General features: G+C 40.0%; 1 protein-coding gene across 1 annotated transcript in view; it reads right to left on the bottom strand.

Moving 5' to 3' along the window:
* Positions 1-22,452, bottom strand: part of brinp2 (bone morphogenetic protein/retinoic acid inducible neural-specific 2) — a 217,191-nt gene that overhangs the window by 80,378 nt on the left and 114,361 nt on the right. The window lies entirely within an intron of this gene.

The raw sequence follows: 22,452 nt of genomic DNA on the forward strand, positions 1-22,452 counted from the left end.
GCATTTGGAGAGTCAGGATGCAGATTCTAAAATAATGTTGAGAGTTTCATGGAAAAATGTTTTTGGCTTTGCATTTAGCTGTTTATGCATTATCTTAAAAATGTTGCTGCAGGTCTGTTTAATGCAGCCTGTTTCTCTTCATGGGATTTCCTTGAAACTATTATGGCCTGTTGCAACAAACAAACTCTGAGTTCACCATAGTTAAGACCTGAGACAGAGAAAGTATTTAACGACACGCTGATTGATCTGAGTATAATTTACAGGAGACGGATTTCAGTAGCAGCTCACGCTTCCTTATGAAGCTCTCTTTTGATGTAACATTCTGTGTTTCCATGGCAACGATAAACACCATGGCAGATCTATTATGGTGGCCGCCACAACAAAAGACCCGTCCTGTTACAACTGTAAATCGCAGATTTCTCTGACTTTGGTAACTGTAGGAATATTTGAAGTAATGTAGAAACTCCAAAAATGTTTCCAACAAAGGATTAGTCCATTCTGAATAAATAATATATTACTGCGTAAAGATTCTTGTAATTGTGATAACTGTAATGCTGATCCAGACAGATAGAGGTTTGTACTTCCTATTTCACTGAAGGTGTTTTTTTTTGTTTCAGCAGATAATGCTGATCCACAATGTGAACGTGTTACAGCAGCATGGTTTGATCATAAAGAGTGAGGAGTCTCTCTACTCGCCATCCTCTGAAGTATAACATGACACAAAGAGAGACCTGCACTGTTGAAGAGCTGCAACCCTACATCTGGGGATGTCATGGTTTGGTTTGGTTTATGTTGTATTTCAGTGTTTTGAGTTCTAGGGCCTTTCTCTAGTGTAGTCTTGTGTTTGCTTTAGTGTGTTTCCCTGTGTGTAAATGTTTTCTGATTTAAATTGAGTCCTAGTCTTTAGTGTGTGTGTCCTTCTATATTGTCTGTAAGCTTGTTTCCTGTGTTACTTGTGTTTTAAGGTTCTTAGTTTGGTGTTTAATGTTTCTTAGACTAGTTTTAAGTGTTTTATTTTGTAATATCTTGTTTTAGTTCTAGTCTTTTCAGTGTCAGGTTTTACTTTGTACTTGTCCTCAGTGTTCTGGTCTTGTGTTCTTTCTTCCTTGTTGATTACCCTGATTAGTCTCACCTGTGTCTAATTAATTGTCTATTTAGTCTCTGTCTTTGTCGCCCTCTGTGTCAGTTCATTGTCTTTTGTTGGTGTCAGATGTTGGATGTTTCCCTGTTTTCCCTGCGCTCTGGAATTGCCTTGTTTTGCTCCTTGTGGTTTTTTTTCAGACAGTTTGGATTTATTATTTAAGTCAGTTTTTGTTTTGTCTTTTGTTTAATACATTTTTTTTAGTTTTCTGCACATGGGTCTTCCTCACTGTTTTCTGCCTGCACCCGTGACAGGGGAAGAGCAGCGAGACATTCACCGACTCTTGTCTCCTCAGGTCCCAACACGCTCACACAGTGTTTTAAAAAGAGAAAGTGATGAAACAGAGGGCTAAACATGACCCTGTCACAACTTTTTTGTAATTTGTGTTGTTTGCATCAATTTCCAAATACACACATCGCTTTCCAAGCACAGCTCCCTTTTTTTTTTAACACTTCAGCTTTGTGCTATTTCCATACATAATGGGTATTAGAGTTCTGAAAGGGATCACTTTTTGCTCTTCCACATTGGACAAATTGATGAAGGTTGCTGCTTGTTTGCAGCATATCTTTGCGAGTTTGTCTGTTTTTGACTTAATAGATCATTAAATAAACCCACGGGCTCATGGTCATGGTGACAGAGGAACATGTCAGCCTGTGCAACATTGGGGCTCACTGATGAGTTCTCGGTAGTCTGAAAAAAAAAAAAAAAAAAAAAGGACATTATCCGGCCCTAGATACACACAGCTTGTTTGTATCCACCCGCTGAATCCTGTGTTATCCTCTGAGGAATGTCTGTGACCCGCCCGTTCCCGGTCACTGTGGAGCTGAGTGACATTTAAATTACTGGACTTGTGGTAGCTCCCTGTTCCCCGGCTGTCCGCACAAAAAGCCGGGCAGTTAAGACCTCATTTCGGTTCCATTGCTCAAGCGAACACAGTGACAAGAGAGAGCGAGAGAGAGAGGGATGAGTCTGGGAAAATTCATCCATTCGAAGAAGCTGATAATCATTTCATGTCTTCAGTCCTGCCACAGCGGAACCTCGAGGTGTACCATTATGCAAATAGCTGCAGAAAAGTGCAGATCCACCTCATCTGCACCTTTGGTGGCAAAACAAGAGGCACATTATGTATGCATTCCCTGTGAACAAAATACCAGCAGTGACAGTTTCCCATGAGTGCTCTGTCCCTAACACACACACACACACACACACACGCACGCACACAAACACACACACACAGGGACACACACTCAGGGCCGTCCACAATGGGAGGTGGACTGTATCACTGTCTCCTCTAACACTGCCCTTCTGCGGTCAATAGTTTACTATGACTAACCACCAAACACTATAATGATGTTGTAGACAGCGCAGTGTGTACAGTAGGCTACACACAATAGGCCAATTACAGAACATTATCGGCACAGGGTCATTCAGATGGTACCACACTGAAGATAGCAGTCAGCTGTAATTAGTTAGTAGCAGTTTATAAGAAACCGTTACAAAGCTCTCCTTGAAGGCCCCCCCCCCCCCCCCCCCCCCCCCACACACACACACACACACACACGCGAAGCATATCGGCAAATTAGAGCTTCATTAGGAGCTTCATCCTAACATAATGCACCAATTAATGTCTGTAGCCTGGCCACAGTCACAGGGCAATTTGCACATTAAGTCGGTCCACAAAGAACGCACATCAACCTTAGAGAACTACAGGGCATCATGTGGGGCTGCAAGCAAAACGTAAAAAAAATGAAGTTTGTTTGTTTGGACTCTCAACATATGGGAAGATGTTATTCTGTGTCTTTTATCGCTGTTTTGAAGATGTAAAAGTTATATATTGTTGCTTCATAGGTCATATATTATCATTTTTACCAGTTTAAATAAGTCTGAGAACTCCCAATAACATGTCTGTGGAGTCTCTTGCCAAAGATAACAGGTCGGTGTAATGAACACCTTCTTAACATCCACGCGTGCCAACATTACAGTGATGTTTTCAGAGGCACTTTCTCTACCCTTTAATGCTCTTTATTTCTTCTTTTTTTTTAATCATTCAAAGATATCTTACACTATAGGAAGACTCGAACAAGCAAACTTGTTCTTGTTCTCACTTCTTTATCCTTCAACTCTGCTTCATGCTGACAGCTGCCAACTCGAGCCTGCTTGTTTTTTAAACTACCTGTAGGCAAGTTACGCAATGATGATACTCTAATTCAATGCTCTTGTTGTTTATAAATCAAACTTCCTGCTTTGCACCCTTCCTTGAGACCTCACTGTTCAACCCGGTCTCGTCAATTTGTGTACAAATAACACAACATTGAAATGTTGTGTTATTCATACGCCAAATCCCAATTTTAAGTGCATATGATACGACTTACAACACATACCGACTGGTTAAGGTTAGAAAACAGGATTGGGAGAGGTTAGAATAGTTGTCTATGGGTAACCCCTTGACTCCTCCTGATGAAAGTGAGGGATTGGCGTATGCATTGCACAACATTTCAATGTTGTGTTATTTGTACGCAAACTGTGAGACTGGGTTCCACTGTTCAAGATCCTTTATACTGTTGGACGATATTTAATTAAAAGTCGCTTGTTTGTTTTTTGCAGCTAATCAAAGGATTCAGTACCTGACTATCAGGGTCTGATTCATAAAAGGATTGTGCAGCTTTTGAGCCTGCTCAACTGCTGCAGATGAGTCAAAAAGACACCTTGTTGGGGACGCCCTTCAGTACGGAGGCTGTGGTCCTCCAGGCAGGCAGCCCGGCATCGAATCCACCCTGTGGCTCCTCTTACAGCCTGTCATTCCCTGCTCTCTCTGTCCCTGTTTACTGACTCAATACACTGTCCAACTTCTTAAAAAAAAAAAATCTCTCTGTGTCATTCACAAATGCACATAAAGGGTTAAATGCTTCCCTAACTGGACTGCATAGCCAACAGTGCCTCTGTGCTGTTTGTGCATATTTAAATGATCTATTATGAAGTCATCTGGGGAATAATTTGACCCTTTCTATGCAAATGAGCTTCATTACAAAAAAAAAGACTCATTCACAGATAGCAGCTTTCTTTTTGCCACGAGCACTCAGTGAGAAAGTTCCCGTCTGAGTCCAGCTCAAATACAAACTCCACCTCTGAATTACTGATTCGTAAAGGATCTGCAGATGAAGTCTGGACTGATGTCTTTGACGTGATTATTAACAGTGACATCAGGGGTCAGCATCCTGACACTTCTTCTCTATGTGTGGGGACCTTAAGCATGAAAAACTTGAGAAACGTGCTCTTCCCCTCCGATCTCGTCATCTTTACGAGGAGAAGAGAAGACAGAGCTCCACCGGCCTCCACTCAGAGGAAAGGTGCAGATAACTTCTCCCCACATTCAGACACAAAACAAGAGCAACATCATTACAGCTATATGCTGTATGGATGAGACCTGCTGGAGACGGAGCAGATAGCAAGGGCACATTGATGGACAACATATGGATATGTTAGTGGTCGCAAATCATTCAGGCCGTTCATGTTGAGAGGCAGAAAAGACCTGATAATGAGTCCTGAGCACAGGAATGGATTCAGAGTGTTCCTATATCACTTATCTTGGCTTTCTTACAAAAACCTCTGCAAAATGCCATCACTGAAGGGCTGTGCTCAAACCTCAGAAATCCCCAACTTCATCCTCCTTCAGAAATACACTATATAAACCTACCAGTGCTGTTTACACGAACAATGCTTTGTGGGAACCCCTTTGGAATTCACTTCATAAAAGTTTTATGAGATAAAGAAAAATACATTTCTTTCAAAGTTACACACGTATTTCATCCTGCACACTGCTAACAGCCAGCAGCATCAGAGGGACATCTATGGAGACGAAAGTGGTCCTGAAAGCGATCCAGAAAAAAAAAAAAAAGATTGTTGTTACGATCTCAATGCAGAATTTATGAAAACAAATTGGATGCCAAAGCGACACTTTTTCTGAGTTGACATAGGTGTGAAGAAAACAACATTTGTTCCCTTGTCTTTAACTTATGTGGCAATTTGTCTGCAAAGCACTAACTCATAATCCAAACATACGAAGTTCAAGTCTGCTATCCTCATCTCTGTGACTGTATGACAACAAACACCTCGTAGAGGCACATACCTGCATTTCATTCCCCACTCTCTCTCTCTCTCTCTCTCTGATCTGTTGTAGAACTCTAAATCTGTCTTGTTCACATGACCACTTTTTCAAGTCATCATCTCGGAATCAAATGCATTTCTACACGGTCTTGTCCCAGACTGGGCGGACTCCGGATTTTGAATCGAATAAGACCGGTCAAGTCCTGCACTTTTCACCTTTCCAGGTCAATACTGTGAATAGAGAGCAGATAAAGATAAAGATCTGCATTTTCATTGCTGTGATATTTATGGTCTTGGTCTCGATCCCTGAATGTCTTGGTCTTATCTTGGTCTCAGAGCACTCTGGTCTTGGGTATGTCTTGGTCTAGGTGTGTGTGGCCTTGACTACAGCACTATCTATCTCTTTGAAAAAGAGAGAAATATATTACATATTAAACAATATATGCATGGTGTGTTGCACTGCGTCTCCCTCCTGCATATTTAGCCATTTTATTCTTGAGTGATTAAAACAACATGAATAGCTTTCCTTTTGTGATGTAACATCACATCCCAAACTATCATCTAACATCTGTCTTCCATTACAGAAATCTGAGGCCAAAACATTAAATTCACTAAACAGCAGATCTAATTTGATGTGTAAAAAAACACCAAACAAGCAGCACTGTGAAGTAAACGCATTCTGAAAGGACATTTATTGGACTGCACATCTTTAAATGAAACAAAAAGTCCGAAGTCATTTCAGCTTCTACGCTCAGACCAAATTTAGCTATTCCAATCCCTGGAGCACCAACATGACAAATATCCCAAAGCAAAGGTCAATCTCATTTGAATGCAGCAAACTATAACAATTAGTCTGCAGCTATCACATGCATCAGCAGGCATTAGTTTTAGCTTAGCATTTAGTCCAGCGAGTCACAGGATGGCGGCCAGCAGTTGCACGCTGATTAAGTGAAGCTGATTTAGACTGATGTGTTTTCTGAGCCGCTCCACAGTGACCGAGCACGGGGGAAGGAGAGCTGACGGCGACGGGCTGAAAAGCAAAGAAGAGGCGGGCATCATTTACTTTTCTCCTCGCTTCGCTCTCTAAGAGTTAACGCAGAGACTGGTGGCTGACTATTTGGCTAATGATGATAGATGGTGTTAATTACAAGGTTTTAGTACAGCACTGATTGCACCTGCAGCTCGGGCTCTTGGTTTCGCTGAAGCAGAGGGTATTCGTCTCCAAAAGAGAGCGAGGGGAAAAAACTGAAAGTAGAAGTCTGCCTAGGCAGACATTTCTCATGGATGTTTCTCTTGGCATCTTGTAATAAGATAACACCTGGATGATAGAGAGAGAGATATGAGAGAGAGAGAGAGAGAGAGAGAAGGAAGGTGCTTTGGGTGGATGTGTTTGCCAAACACTTCCCTTCAGAGAGGCGGGAGTGTTTGGAAAACATTTCACTGCATGTCTTGATCTTAACTTGTGCCAACCTATCAATTTTTGTTTTGGTAATGTTTTTTTTAATTTAAGGTTTAAAACTATAAACCCGACGGGGCGCCGGTGGCGCAGCGGCAGCGCGCGCGCCCCATATAGCGAGGCGTTGCTCCTCGCGCGGGCTGCCCGGGTTCGCGTCCGGCCTGTGGCCCATTTCCCGCATGTCTCGCCCTGCTCTCTCCCTGTTTCCGACTCTATCCACTTTCCTCCCACTATCAATAAAGGCCAAAAATAAATCTTAAAAAAAACCAAAAACAAACTATAAACCTGACTTAATTCATCAGCGCTACATGTAGACTGATGAGAAACCGTGTGGAGAATTCAGGGAACTATAGAAACAGCTGTTATCCAGGTGGAGTTGGAAAAGTTCCAACATATATGTGTGGTGTCTGTCAGTCACACTCCTACATTACTGACCATCGTTATGTCCCCATAACTCAGGTTCTGTGAAAACTTACTCAAACCTGTGATAACAGGTTATCCAGTCATGGAAGCAAACTGACTACAAACAATACAATGTGAACGTAGAGATGTGTGTCTCTTTCAACACACAACATGACATTAGCATTCGTCTATCGTCATTTATTCCACAGCTGTGTTTAATATGTGATATATACTCGCAAAGCCCAACAGACGTGATGTACTATCTGAAGTTAGAAGCAGTGTAAGTGGCATACTGAAGGAAAACCATCAGGGTGACACAAGAACCTAAGCTTGTCCGGCGGCCCCTCCTGTCCGGGTTTTAATCTATAAAAATTACAACACATTAAATACATTATCCCTGAGGTGTCTATCCACCTGGTGAATGTGAGACTTGCAATCAGTTTTCTGATCTCATCTTTGGTCTCCACCACCTCTCGAGTGAACCATCTGTCTCATTAGCTGCTCATGTTTGTCTTCTACAAAGTTCAAAAAATTGGCTGGTAGCTTAAATTCATGCAGGATCGTCACTTTCAATGATCCATTTCATTTCTTTGTATTTTTATTTTGTCATGTGATGCATTCTTATAAATCACTGAATGGTATTGCTTTCCAAGTTGTGATCCTCTGCAGCTGATGTGTGTCAGTTAGCTTTTGGTTTCTTTAAAATATGTGTCAGAAAATCCCTCCCAGTCTCCGCCTGTACCCTTTGCATAAAACATTAAGAGTGTTTTTTTTTTTTGTTTTTTTTTACATCTTGGAATTGGAGTTTCATGAATTAAAAATCTATCAAATGGGGTTTGGGATGCTGAGGTTGCACTGCCTTTTTTTGTTCCTGGGTAGCTAAGCTGTGAGTGTTTGGATGGCATTGTTGTGCTCTTATTTATTCATTGCTCCCTCATCCTTCACTTTCTGCAAGTCGTAACAACAGGGGTTGAGTGAGGTTTCAAGGGGGCCTTCTGTTTTGGAGCAACAATGTTGTTTTTGCCTTTGATACTGCAGAGATCCTTGTATATTACGCCAGCATGTAAGCCTGTCGTGGTTTTACTGTGTTTACTCCAGATTTGTGAAGGTCTTTTGTATTATTGGGTGACCATGTGTCCTCACCAAGCAGTTTCCTCAGACGATGAAAAAAGAAGCTGCAGTTCCTTGAGTGTCCACGTTTAGCTTGTTGCAAAGTTCAAGGAATCCCCATTAGGTGCCATATTAAAATGCCAATTTTTATAACAAGTAACAGCATGATTACAGCTCTGTACACATAACTGACAGTATCAGTGGCTCAAGAGTTTATTGTTCTTTTTGTTTGTTTGTTTACAAAAAATGTTTGGGGGATTTTTGGTCTTGTTGGATAGGACATAAAGCGTTGGGAGGAGAGAGTGCAGGATGACACTCAGCAATGGTCACCCTAGCCACGGTACATGGGATGCACAACATAACCACGAACATATCCAGCGTTTGTTTTGATGAGTTATGAGTTAACATGAGTTAAGCCTAAACATTTGCATAATTAGGGGTGTGGCTAAGTTGAATGACAGGTGGATGCATTGCAGATGATCAGTTTCTAGATTCATCAAAAACTAATTGAGATAGCATTTCCAATATGGCTGCCGCCATCGTTTGGCTTAATAATGTCTCTTCAGAAATCAATGGGTGACTTCATTCTTTATAATATTAATCTTGTAATAAAGTTAGAATAGAATAAGAGTTCCATTAAAAAGAGACAGAGACAAAAAACAGGGAACAGGAAGTCCCTTGAAAACATTCCTGAACAAACATTCTGTCCCACATCACAAACCTGTTTGTTCCAAGCTGTGAGTCATGATGAGATGTTTGTGGTTTTCAAAGTGAACCGTGCTGAAGCTTTATCTCAAGCACTTTCACCTGAATCAGGTAAAGTCTCTGGACTGTTTCTGGAGTCAGTAGAGGGTGGACCTCACCCCTGTTGAGTTAAACCATGAAATCCTCAGTGGAAATGATCCTCGATCCATGAGAGGTTCAATCCAATGCATTCCAAGTGTTGAAGTGTTCTATTATGCTCAGGGGAACCTGCTTTCTGCAGCACCGTTGATTAAAAAACACAAATAATTATGAAGTTAATGGGACACAAGTGCAAGTAATTAAAGCTATTTAGCATACTGATATAAAAGCTTGGTTGTTTGTTTTTTCCCCATCTGTCATTTTCCTTTCATTTTTTCCTACCTAAAGACACAAACCTTTTGATTGTTTTGCCTCTGGTTTCGTGCCCTCTAATCATTTTTTTTTTTTTTTAAATCTCAGCTAATTATAAATGAGGGCAACAAATTCACTATTTCTTCTCACCATTACAATTCAAAGAAAATGCACGTTGAGTAAACTACAAAAGACTTTGCAGCAGAAGCTAATTGCTTGTTGGATAAGTGAATCCAGTTTCAGGAGATTGCTAATTGATTTACAAGCTGTACTAAAAACAGCGCAAGACAATTGAGGTGTAGAAGAAATCATTAAATCAGTGTACCCGACAAAAGTGATAAAAGTCCTTTAACGAATAGACAATTTGTATGCGCTAACCCTGCCCAAAGACTTATTACTTAAGTAACTCCTCTTTGAACATACACTGACAACAGTAAACACAAAAAAGTTGACGCTTGTCACAATGTATAGTGAGCCAGTTTACTGTATATTGTCCTGCTAACAACACTTCAATAATTTGACACCAAATATTAGTCTGGAAATGACACATTTCTTCTTCTTATAAATCTGTCTGTGAGAGCTGCGTCCATGGCATTTGTTATCTCTAGCTAACATTAAATCAGCTGACTACCTCTCACATTTAAGTGAATATGTCCTCTGATGATGAAGTGAACAGGTGTGCATGTCACTGCTGGAGTCTGTTAATGTTCCTTACTGGTCACATTTGTACATCTCACATGTGCACACACTGTTATTTTTGTATGGCCGCGCTGAGCTCTTTCCTCTTTACTGAAAGGCGCTGTTGACTTCACGTTTGCTCTTTTCAATATGTCTGATATTCCCTGTATTTTATTTTATTGCTCCATGTCTGCTTGGTTAAAACATTATCTCAAATGACCTGCAGTAAAAAGTGACGGAGCAGTGTCAGCTACACAGCGGCACTATGTCAACAAACTGTTGTCATGGAGACAGGACGGACCTACAGCGCTTTTCTTTTCAGCACTCAAACGCTTCATGCTCACTCTCCTGAGTGCAGATAAACAGGAAGTGAGTTTGGTCCGTGGTCACTAAACTTTGGTGACATATTGCTCGCTGTTTTCGCGGGGGACTGCTCTGATTGGTGAAAGTCACGGAGAAAACTATTTTGATTGTTCAAATTTGCAGAAAAGTTGCAAAATTGCCCAAATTGCAAGGTCGCCCAGAAATCACGACTTCCTGGAGCTAGGGACTGTTTCATGTCATGTGTCAGCAGCAGCATTATTAACATGGGATAGCAGACTGTTTGCTTTGTGTACTTGGCTAATCAGAATCTAGTATTTAACACCAGCATGTACTTATGATAGCCTTTTTACTGTTAGCAAATGCAGCAGCTACAGTTTCTGGTTTAAAATAAAAACAATCTATCAATCCAATCCAGCTTTATTTATGGAGCACATTTAAAATCAATAGAGTGGAACAAAAGGTTTACAAGAAAATAGAAAGTATTAAAGTGAAAAAAGGAAAAATAACAAAATACAAAAACAACAATAAACAATGCAAAGCAAACAGCGTGACTTAAACACAGGCCACGTGTTTACCAGCCCAACCAAGAGGGGCATCAGATTTCACAGTTTTGGGGCTACAGCTGTGAAGGCTGCTCAGCCGGTCTCCCCTATTTTTCAGCCCAGTGTTAAATGGAACCAGAAGTGACTGATCAGCAGACCGGCATAGGAGATAAATCCATCCATCAATCATTTATCATTTGTTATTGGTGTATTACACACAAGTTGTTGGATCATCCTAAAATAGGAAGTCAATTGTTCTCAGTATAGAGGCAGACAAGTTAATTTGTGAGCCTGTCATAATTTGTTTGTGGCAGAATGTGAGATGAGATGAGTCACAGCGAGCAGCGACACAACGATGAAGGCTCACTCTGCTCCATGAGCAAGGTCAGCCTGGATATTTGCTGGTTCACATTTAAGGCTGCAATCTGAGCCATTTTGATAACGATGCCGTCATAATCGCTTTAAAAGAATAAAATAATATATATATATATATATATATATATATATATATATATATATATATATATATATATATATATTCTCATTCCGTTCTCATTCCTAGCTTATTAATTTGGGAAAAAAAAATAAATACAAAAACTCAAGATATGTGCAACATCACATTCTCCCTGTTCGCTCTGAAAAGGTCATTTACATCTTTTAAAAGAACCTACCACAGCTTCCAATTCTGAGATGATTATATATTTAAGTACTTGAGTATTTATTTTGCTCAGATACGTCTATACAGGACACCTAGTCATTCTAATAATGTTTCTTTCCAGATTATGACAATAGTACAAAATATCATAAACAAAACTGTATTGGTCAGCAGTTTCAAATTGAAGTTAGCATCATCTTTACTCTTCAGGGGGGCTCCATCCTTTCATTATCAAAACTGACGTATCACTTCACCTATCAGTCAGTCAGGAGCTCACATTTCATAAACAGGATCCCTGAACATCAAAGTGGCCATATTACATTTGTCAAACCGTCTTGTCAAACACTCATCGAAAGGTTATTATTCCCCAACGCTCTAAATAAATTACGCTCGGTGGCTCGGGCTTTCTTGAGAGCTGAATTCATTCTCTCGTCCTGGGATCCGAGTTCATTAAAAAGTCCTTTCTGTCTCGTGGGAGACCACTAGAAATAGACCCTCCACCCAGCCTGCAGGGTGGAAGCCAGTGCATGATTTTTTAATGATGTCTGAGATCCTCCCACCAGAGTCATTATACACAGATCTCCTCAAAGAAATTAAACTGCAAACTGAGTGCAAGAGACCCAAAGAAGTGGCCACATCCTCGCAGCTAATGTGCACTGTGACATACGGGGGAGCGCTCAGGATTATTTGTAGGCAGAACTGATATAACACCAACAGATTTATGACCCTTTGGAATAATATGTGCAGGTAAGCACTGCAAAGTTTGTGGAGGAACTTTTAAGTATGCAGCTCTCCTGTTTTGGAGTTTACAGTATGGAGAGGGAGTCAAACCAATTTCTTGTTGGGTAATGCTAAATTTGCACGCCGTGTCCTAAATCTGTAGCAGACATCACCTGCCTACTCACGAGCCTGGCGTATCTAGGTTGAGTGTCTCTGTCAGCTATTTTTAAAATTTGTCATGCTTCAGCTGAATCTCGCAGGCTGAAGACACCACACTTTATTCTACGCATGTATTCCACCGACGCTGCAGAGATGTGCTTTAATTGCAGCATATTGGAGGAGCCATTAAGAGATGCATAGAGGCTGTCATGTAATGGTGACGCTGAAAATCAATGACGATCAGATTATAATCACATGAAGGGCAGAGAGCTACTGAGGCTACTCCTTTAATGAAGCATGTCCTCCTGGATGTGATTCTTTCTACCTTCATGACGTTTGTTCTTATACTACAAATACCTGTTACAGCGTTTTTAGACAAACGTAAACGTGAATATCGGCTGCTCAAGCACCAGCTGTAAAAAGAAAATCATGCTTAGACCTTAATGCAAGAGTAAAACTGATTTTACCCTTACATTTCAGTGACTGAAAGTTTGTCTTCAACCCAAGCAAACAAAAAAGTACACAGCATAAAACGTTCCACTTTCACTGAATCGAAACTGTCCACACACCAAACATTCATTCACTTCAGACGTACAGCTTCAAATAAGAATCCTGTTTAAGGGACAAGAACATCTCCATTAACTCTGCCATGAAATGTTTATTCATTTCAATTATTTTCTGGCATGAATACGATAATATTGCTAAAGCATAAAATTACACAAACAAATCCAATAATATTACATATAATAATAATAATATATAATATATATGATAATAATAATGATAATATAAATCATGATTATAACATATACTATGTTTGGGGTTTTTTCCTTTGTTCAATCTGACACGAGTCTCGTTCACTCCAGGTGAGATTGATCACACCTGCGGTCAATCAGGCACTGATTGCAGAGCTCCTCACTGATTGGCTCAAGAGGGCAGGGAGCAGGATATTTAATGAGCTCAGCAGGCTGCTTGATGTGTGTCGCTTTTAAAAAAAAAGCTGTGAGGGGAGCTGGTTTTTCTGTTAGCCGGATGTCTTCTGTTTTTGTCTGCAGAGGAACATTTATTTTTAGTATTATTTTGTGTTGTGTCGACTGAGAAACCTGCGAACTGGTTGTCGATCCTTTTTTCAATGAATCAGCATTGGGGGACGTGTCATACAAGAACATGAAGTAAAATACGTTAAAAATAAGTATACTATCACATCAGATGATATGCAGCAAATTGATGTACAGAGGTGACGCACTTAAAACCAGCTCAAGACCAAGGCTGATCAATTTATCTGTATGTGCATGATATCACTGCATGTCCTGAACATTCATACTTTATTGACTATCATTCTTATCTGGTCTTCCCAAAAAAATGCTTTTATTTTGTGAGGAGTAAGAGTTGTTTTTAATTAGATGAACAGCTGTTTTATATGAAAGTTCACAACCTGTACCCGTTTCATGCACTGCATTCATTTAAACAGTTCCTCCGCAGTAATCTAGACTAGTGTTGACTCACGAGCTTCTGTCAGTGTTCCTCTAAATGAGGCTTTCAGAACACGCTCTGCAGAGGACGACTTAGAGTTGACCAAGTGAGGTGCTTTGAAACTTTTCGCCAACCTACCTGCCTCTCTGTGATGGAATCATTCTGCAGAAATCACAGTTCAACACGTCCATGTTTACTATCTCTCCCCCACCACACACTTTTTTGTTTGAGTGTGCGTGGGACCAATGTGACCTATTTTCCCCAAACTGAAAAACTAGGTTTTGGATTTATTAGTATTTGTATCCACTCCTCTGCTGGTCCCCAAAAGAGCAAGGAGGTGCGTCGCTACAGTTACACGACTCTGCATTGAAATACGGTCATTCCAAATGAGAAGGCTTCCTTGTCATTGTTTCTCAGGCTGAATAATTGTTGTTGAGGGAAACTACGATTTAATATCTTAGGTGTCTTTGACAGACGCGCCCTGCTGATGTTAATTTGAAGAGATACACTCTGTCTGTCTTTGTACAGTACTTCTGTGACTTTTCAGCATTACTTTTCTGAAAAGACAGAAAGCTATACTGACAGTTGCATTATTCATAACTTAGACTGAAGGACGAGATTACTTATTGATGTGCATAAGATATCCCCGGATCACACAGAAAGTTTTTTAACTTTTTAAAGTTCTGCAGGTCTGATGATAGAAGTGCTGCACTATTGTGGTTAGAAGAAGGCAGATGTAGCACAGTTACCTTTTGAAATAGTTTCTTTAGCGTAAACGTAAACTGACAACAAAAGATGGTGGGTTTGCTTTCTTTTTTTTTTTCAGTTGAAATCAAGCTATTGTCCCAGCATCCTCTGCAGAATTGATTGAAAAGATGTCTGTTTACGTCTGAAGAAGAAACACCACTGATTTTCACTGTTAAGTTCAAAGCTACTTGCAGACGTTGCAGGTAAACTGAAGGCTTCTCACCTGCGTTTTTGAAAAGTGTCCATGAACTTAGCATATAGCTCATCGCCATCTTGAACAGTTCCAAAAGCTAAACCGATTTGTTGCAGATACACTATTGGCAGAGTATGACAACAGAGTCTTTCATGATTCAGTCAACTTTAGAACGCCATGTGTCATAATCTGTCCATATCTACTTAGATTAGCAAGGTATGACTCTGTCTCTATGGCTCCTACGTTCTCAGCATGAAGACTAAATAAATTATTTACAACGTAAGAATTTTTCTGATCAATGGAAATAAATGTGTAAGGTAGTAATGGTTAGCAGCGCAGTTAGTAAGTTGAACTCTATTACTATGTTTTGATAACACTCTGATTCGGTCTCTTTAATGACTTCAATCCTATTTATTGACTCATATTGTTTAAGGAAATACATTACTTCATATGTTTGTTAAACCTTTGATGAACACAGCATTTGAAATTTTAACACCAAGCCTCTCAAAAACATCCATAATTAAATTAGATCACTGATCAATTAATCACCAGAAACCTCTCTCCTGGCCAGCTCTCCATAAATAATTCAGCACACGTTTATCTACGTTTCTTTAGCATAAACACAAACCAACATTTATTAATATCAAAAGGGATCAGAAAATTCTAAATTGAGAGAGAGGAACATTTTAAACAGATGATGATATTGAATAAAATCAGAAGACTTGGACTTGTTTTACTAAAAAAAAAAAAAATTATTAGAAAATAATCAAGAAAAAAAATGAAATAGAAAATATTCAATCAAAAATAAATCTTTTTTATTTTATTTTGAAAACATCGGATCACAGGCAAGTTTCTTCAAATGCCAGAAGTGTTTTCACAGCACAATTTAGACTTTGGATGCACAGACCAGGTTAAAAATCACATCAAGCTACATGACGAAATGTTGTTTAAACACCGTGCCCGACCCATTCACTCTTCACCTATTGTTGTGGTGCAGAAACGTAACGATGTCCGTTTGTGTATTGATTATCAGAGACTGAATCTACAGACTGTGAAAGATGCTTATGCATTACCAAACCTGGAAGAGATCATTTTAGCACTCCGTGGATCCAAATGGTTCACTGTTCTTGATTTGAAATCTGGTTACAACCAGCTTGAGATGGATGAAGCTGACGAAGCCAAAACAGCTTCTTTTTTTACACCTCTTGGATTCTGGGAGTTCAATTGTATGCCACAAGGTTTAACTAATTCACCCAGTGCTTTCCAGCGATTGATGGAAAAATGCATTGTTACATTTGAAGTAAGTCATTGTTTTCCTTGATAATCATATTCTCTCCAACTCTTGGAAGCATGAATAATGATTGATGAACGTACTCAAGGAGTATGGACTGAAATTGTCACCTGAAAAATGCAAATTCTTTCAAACTTCAGTACGTTATCTTGGACATATCATTTATGAAAATGGAGTCAAGACTGACCCCGGCAAGATTCAAACTTTCAAAACCTGGCCAATTCCAAAAAACCTGAATGAACTGAAATCCTTTCTTGGGTTTTACGGCTGTTGCCGCCTTTTTTTCAAAGACTATGTTGCCATCGTCAAACCTTTGAATGAACTTACCCGTGGTTATCCACCACTGTGCAAATGACAGAAAATGTAAATGACAAGTTCTGGTCAATACCGTGATCCAAAACACCCTTTTGATGGTCGATGGACCTCTTACACACAGAGGCAAGCAGCACTGGATTGGGAGCTGCTTTATACCAAGAATGTTAACTTTTTATTTGATGAATGTATGTAAAAAAACATGCTCGTGCATGTGTTTCTTTCAACGATTCATGAAGCAGATGTTTTTAGTTTAGAAGAGTTTAAGTGTAACACAATCAAGGATCTAGAGAGGAACAACGTCAGTAAGTACAAACAAGCGGCTTTAAGTCTGATCGAGCTGACAGGAAGTGACCACAGGTGCTGACTGGAAGTAACAGGGACTATGAAGCGACTCTAACAGACCCAGGGCGTCTTTGGGTTCCCTAGCTTCACTAACGGAGATTACGAAGCTGGTTATCAACCTGATCTTTTAACCCAGAGTTTCCAAGAGCGTGTTCAGATGAAAGGGGCGGAGTTAGCTTCATATAACCTTTATCACAATCATCACTGTGTCTGCTGAAGGATATCTGTTAAAATAATTATTAACTTAACGAACTGTATTTAAAATCATACATGAAGTGTCCTCCCCCGTCTCTCTCAGCTCGTTGTGCTCCTCGATCGGGAGATCTGATTCCCTTTTAAACATGCATAACTCTTATCCTTCATGAAATCAAAACATTAACAAAAACATTTAACAGATTAAAAAATTAACCCCCCAACAGTGTGTGCTGACAACCACATGAGCTATAAGGACTCTTAAATCATTTTATAGACAGGGCTGTAAGCGTGATAACAAACATTTTAATATGGATTGTGTATGGGACTCACATACATTTTTCAAACCAGCCTTAAGTGGACAGTTGAGGTAGTGCAGTTTTTTAGCTTTGTTTTTAATATCAAAGGTATGATTCTGAATCTTCGGTTATAATTACTCTACTTGTGATGCTAATTCACTTGGCCCAATAATGGCTATTTCCATGATGTATTAGCATCAAGCTAGCAAACTAAGATGTGCATCTCTGGTCTGTCTGAAATGTTTTCTCTCTATATGTTCCTCTCCTTCTCAGGTTCATCATCAGTTGTTCTCTTGATGCTTCTTAAATTCTTCTATTCCCTACTGCCACTTAAACACACCATGTCAGAAAACCAAAATTATACTTCATCAAAATATTAAACTACGAAGCTAAACAGAGGTATGTCACAATGTCTTATTTTGTGAAAGGTTACAACCAAATGAGACCAGGCATTGTTCAGACACCAGTTCAATGTCTCATTCTGTCCCCCACTCTGACCTCCATCCCCACCAGTGTCCAACCTGCACTTATTGAATAAAGACTGCACCTTGCAATTAGACTTCAAATTGACTCGCGGGTTATTCCATTTCCAACTGTATTGTCCTGGGGATGTATTCTCCACAGAAAATCAGCAGAATCAAACAAATGTGTTTGTGTTTTTATGTTTTCAGCTGGGAGGAAATAATTGGATCAGTATGTGTTAAAACACAGTTACTGTGGCACTTATTATCACAGCAAGCTGCTCACTGTGTCCTGGTGTGAAGCCAGTGCATTCATATAAAACACACCGACACACAACAATTACCATCCAATCTTGGTGCACCATTTAGGGGTGAGATTGACTGCCTCCCCTCTCACACTGATATGTGATGAGGAACATTGCTGCTTTTGAGACCTAATGATGGCCGTGCTGAGGAAAATAAGTCCCTATAATCAGAGACAAATGCTCTCCTATTTGGCTGCTTCAAATTTAAAAGACAGTTAAGGCTCCGCGTTAAGATGATGTTATTCTAACAATGAGCTTCTTGCAATGAGGAGCCAATGGGAGCTGAAAAAAATCCCACCTCTGTAGCAATGAACATTGAACTACGAGATGGAGGTGTAACGCTGTAAGTATTTGACCAGAGCTGTCACTCATGAATTACATTTCAAAACTACTTCACCATAACACTAAACTCATGTGATTACAACAGGGCCCTAATCTAATACCATGTTTAAAATGGGTACTGCGATCCCTATGCAAAACATTGTTGAGAGCCGTCCCTCCATCTCTATAGTAAATGCTCACACAGGTTTTCAGCATCACCACATGACTGTGTTATAATCATCTTTATCGTTAATCTTACACACTGCATGTTTTAATTCCTGATCTGTCTTTCCACGAGCGAAAGTGTACATAGTGTTTATGCCTTGTATTATAGTGTTTATGGTGTTTATAGTGTTTATGCCTTGTATTATTTAAGTCTATTGTATTTTTCTTTAACCCCTTTATTTAATTAATGTAAACTGACTCATAGCTGTTCTTTTTTTTTTTCTTTTTGCTATTTGATGCCGTTTATATTCCCTGTTTTACTGTTTTTTGGAGCTGTTGTAAATTTCCCCCATTGGGGGATCAATAAAGTTTATCCTTATCCTTATGTGGTGGACAGTGAAGCTTCAGTGTTTAGCCAGCTCCGCATCGGTCTGTAAACCTTTCTAACCTCTCTCCGTGTTTCAAAAGCATCTCCAACACTGATTCGAGTTTGAGCAGTGTTCTGCTGGTGGAGCTTATTAGAAACATGCAGAGGCTTTTTAGTTTGGGCTGAATCAGTTATATCAGAACCAGCCTGCTTGCCCTTTGGGTCCAAAACATCAGTGTGGGGGAAGCCTTCAAAGTGCCTACCTTCTCTGGTCTCAACAAATCCAGACCATTCAGGACCAGAATCTAAAGTTAGGAGGAGGAAATACTGGTTGCTGCATTCTTGTCAGAGAAGCCAGCACTTCAACAGAACATGTTTCCTTCATGTCTGATCATACAGCACTAGTCAAGGTCAACACTGTACGTCTCTCTCCCCTGTTGGACTTATTTTGCTGTGAATAATTCTTCTTTTGTCAGTTCAAATGACTTCTAAAACAGTGGAAAGGCACCGTGAGAACAAACTGCTATCTTATTGTAAGATGAAACACATTGCTAACATTTAGGTGAGTCTGAAGAAAACAGAAAACCCTATGGACGTTTTCATAAGATCTCCAGAGACGGGCTTGTGCTGCACAGATACAACATTTTTTAGAGCCACAGGAGCTTCATATAGTGGTCCACTTCCTTGTTTGAGCACGGTTCCATCTCCTACGAAACGTACACAAGTGCACATGAATAGTGCCTGTGGGCGCCTTCTCAAGCGGACTCGGACACAGAATATGGTACGTGCAGTATGTTTCTGTTCAAACTGATCAAATCCCAGACTTTGGGGTCAAGTTTTCAGATCGGGGCTCAGATCCAGGCTCTTAATAGAAATTCTGTTGTTCAAGTTGTCAGACAACCAAATGTTTTATGATCCAAGAATAATAAATATTATTGGACAAGTTTCAAATATTACATTTTTTTTTTACACAAATGTAACCTACTAGTTTTTCCAAAATTAACACTGATCACACTTTAGATACGCATACTCCATGTGCAAGCAGCCATCGTTCTGCTCTTCCAGTGGAGCAGTCTGTTCCAGAAAATGCACCTTGCAGTGTCCTAGAAGCCTGAAAAAGTCTGAGCTGTGGCAGTTTGCTCATTTCCATTATTTGCCAGATCCCAGCGTGCTAAACATTAGGCCTGCTGCCAAATAACACAATGTGGTAGAACTAACTGGTTCTTAGCACAACCTGGCCACCGTCTGCTCTTATCCATATGGTCAATTTGTCTTCCGCTCTCACAGGCAGACAGACTGAGACACACACTGTTCTTCTCTTCTTCACTGACACACTTCTTTCCCCTTAAATCCCTCCTTCCTGGTCTTTTCTGCTGAATTGTACTATTGGCTTCCTCCCCCACCATCCTTAGCTCCTCATCTCTTTCTCCCTCTCACTTCAGCCAAGGCAACATTTGAACGCTCACTCAGCCTCTCGGTTGCCTCTCTGTTGCACTGTTTGCATCCTCCTTTGTCTGCTGTTTCAAAATCAGTTGCTAAGTAAGCCTTTTGGCTTCTGCAATCTCCACCGGAGAGTTTATTCCACCCAGAGATTTGTGAGTGCATCGTGTGAGTGAAAGATAAGCAGGAACAGAGCAAACATTATGCAACAAAACCATGACTTCAGCAGTAAGTTAAAGCCTTATATGAAAGAGACTGGGGGGGGGAGTCAACACTTTTTTTTTCTCCAGGATAACGGCAGAAAAATATTATTGGACATTGCAGTGAATTTAAAAGTAAGTGTAAAATTTGTTGCACCTGGTAACAAGTGTTTTCCTTTTTGCCAAGTAATGAGTCATCCTGCGTCAAGGAGCAAAAAGCTCTCCCCCTTGCCTATGTAGTGCTGCTAAAATAATGCCAGCAAACATTGCAACATTGTGAAAGCCCAACAGAGGTATGTCTTGAGCTTTAAGGTGGACGATTGCCAACGGCAACATCGATCAATCTGACATGGAACGAAATGGAGGACTGCAACATTTCAATCCTTTTTTGGAAAGAAAGCAGAAAGTAATGGGAAGTTCTGCTCAACCAAAGAGTATATTTATTGGCTATAGCAGAGTCAGTAGACGGAAACGCATTCTGTCTGGTTTTCTAAATGTTTGTTATTGAGGAAAACTTGTAAAATGTCGCTGGATCGGAGACAGAAATAAGGCTGGATGAAAAGCAGCCAAATTGAAACTGGCAGCTGACTGTGTGAGAAGCTAACTTTAGTGGTAATGATTTGACATGTTCTGATCCTCCACCTCCGACCAACAGGCAGCACACTCAACACATCGTCGGCTCGGACTGTTCCTGGAACGACATCAACCGCGGCTCGCTCAAACAGAAGCTTCTCTGTGGTGATTTCTGCTGCAGTGATGAGGAGCTAGTTTGACTGCTATTGGACTGTTTTGAAAATAGAAGTTTAAGTTGAGCAAATTACCACTAATTGGTCCATTTCTTATGTACACCACAAAAAAAACCAAGCCAATGAAAACAGGAGATGACTTCATTCAATAAATGACTCTTTTTTTCTTTTTTAGTACAGTATACAATAAATATTTGAGATTGAATTTATAATTTATGTTTTCTATAGCTTTTTCATACTTTCTGATTCGTTATACAGCCACATGCTGTTATTGATATCGTCCACAAGGTGTCACTGATTGGAAAAATGCTTATTTGAACATCTAAGACGTGGATGTTCGTGCGTCATTGGACATCAGCCTTGTCTGCATCTCACACATGCACACATGTACACTTCTACTTGTTGTTATTTGAGCATAGAAGGTTTTTACTGTTGTTCTACTGTGCCAGTTCTATAAAAGCTTGCATTATTAACAAACTGATACTATTGCCTATATTGATGCCTCAAAAGGAATTCATCTATGCAGAAGGCGTAGCCACAAGGGCAAGCCGAGACCAATGACAAACTGTTACTCTTGTATGTGCAATAAACCTATCCCCTTTGATGCAGTCGTGACTGGTGTCACTTCTGTGGCTGATAGCAAAGAACGTTTACTGTATTCAATACACAAAGACAAAAGACATTGTCTTGAGATCCGTTTTTACCAACAAAAATCCACAACAAACTAGTCAAATACATGTGCTGATTGTAATGTATTTGTTTTTAATTTATATACGCTCCAGACAGTGCCGTTTTGTATTGCTGAGGGAGCAGAGGTGCAGAAAACAAATTTCCATTACAAGCTGAAGAACAGTCAATGTGTTGCTTCCTTCAGTGCCCCGACCACATCTGTTACATACGCACAATTCAATACACCAGAACTGCTGTGCTATGACACAAGTTCTGAAGGGCGGCACAGCAAGTAGGAACATCAACTCCTTCTCAGATAGAAGAGAGAAAGATGGCCGCACACCATCTCAGTTTTGAGAAACTGAGACAAATCAGACTTTATTATTCCCATGAATTATCTAACATTCCTCTACGTTTCGAAAATACTGTATGTCCGACAGAAAGCGTCTTGAATTTATTATGAGATAACTGGATTGTAGCAGAAGTGAAATCAGTCAGGCTCCTTAGTCCGCCTCAGCTATTTTCTCACTTCTCCCAATT

Source organism: Symphodus melops (assembly GCF_947650265.1).
Source record: "Symphodus melops genome assembly, chromosome: 7".
In the NCBI taxonomy this organism is placed as follows: Eukaryota; Metazoa; Chordata; class Actinopteri; order Labriformes; family Labridae; genus Symphodus; species Symphodus melops.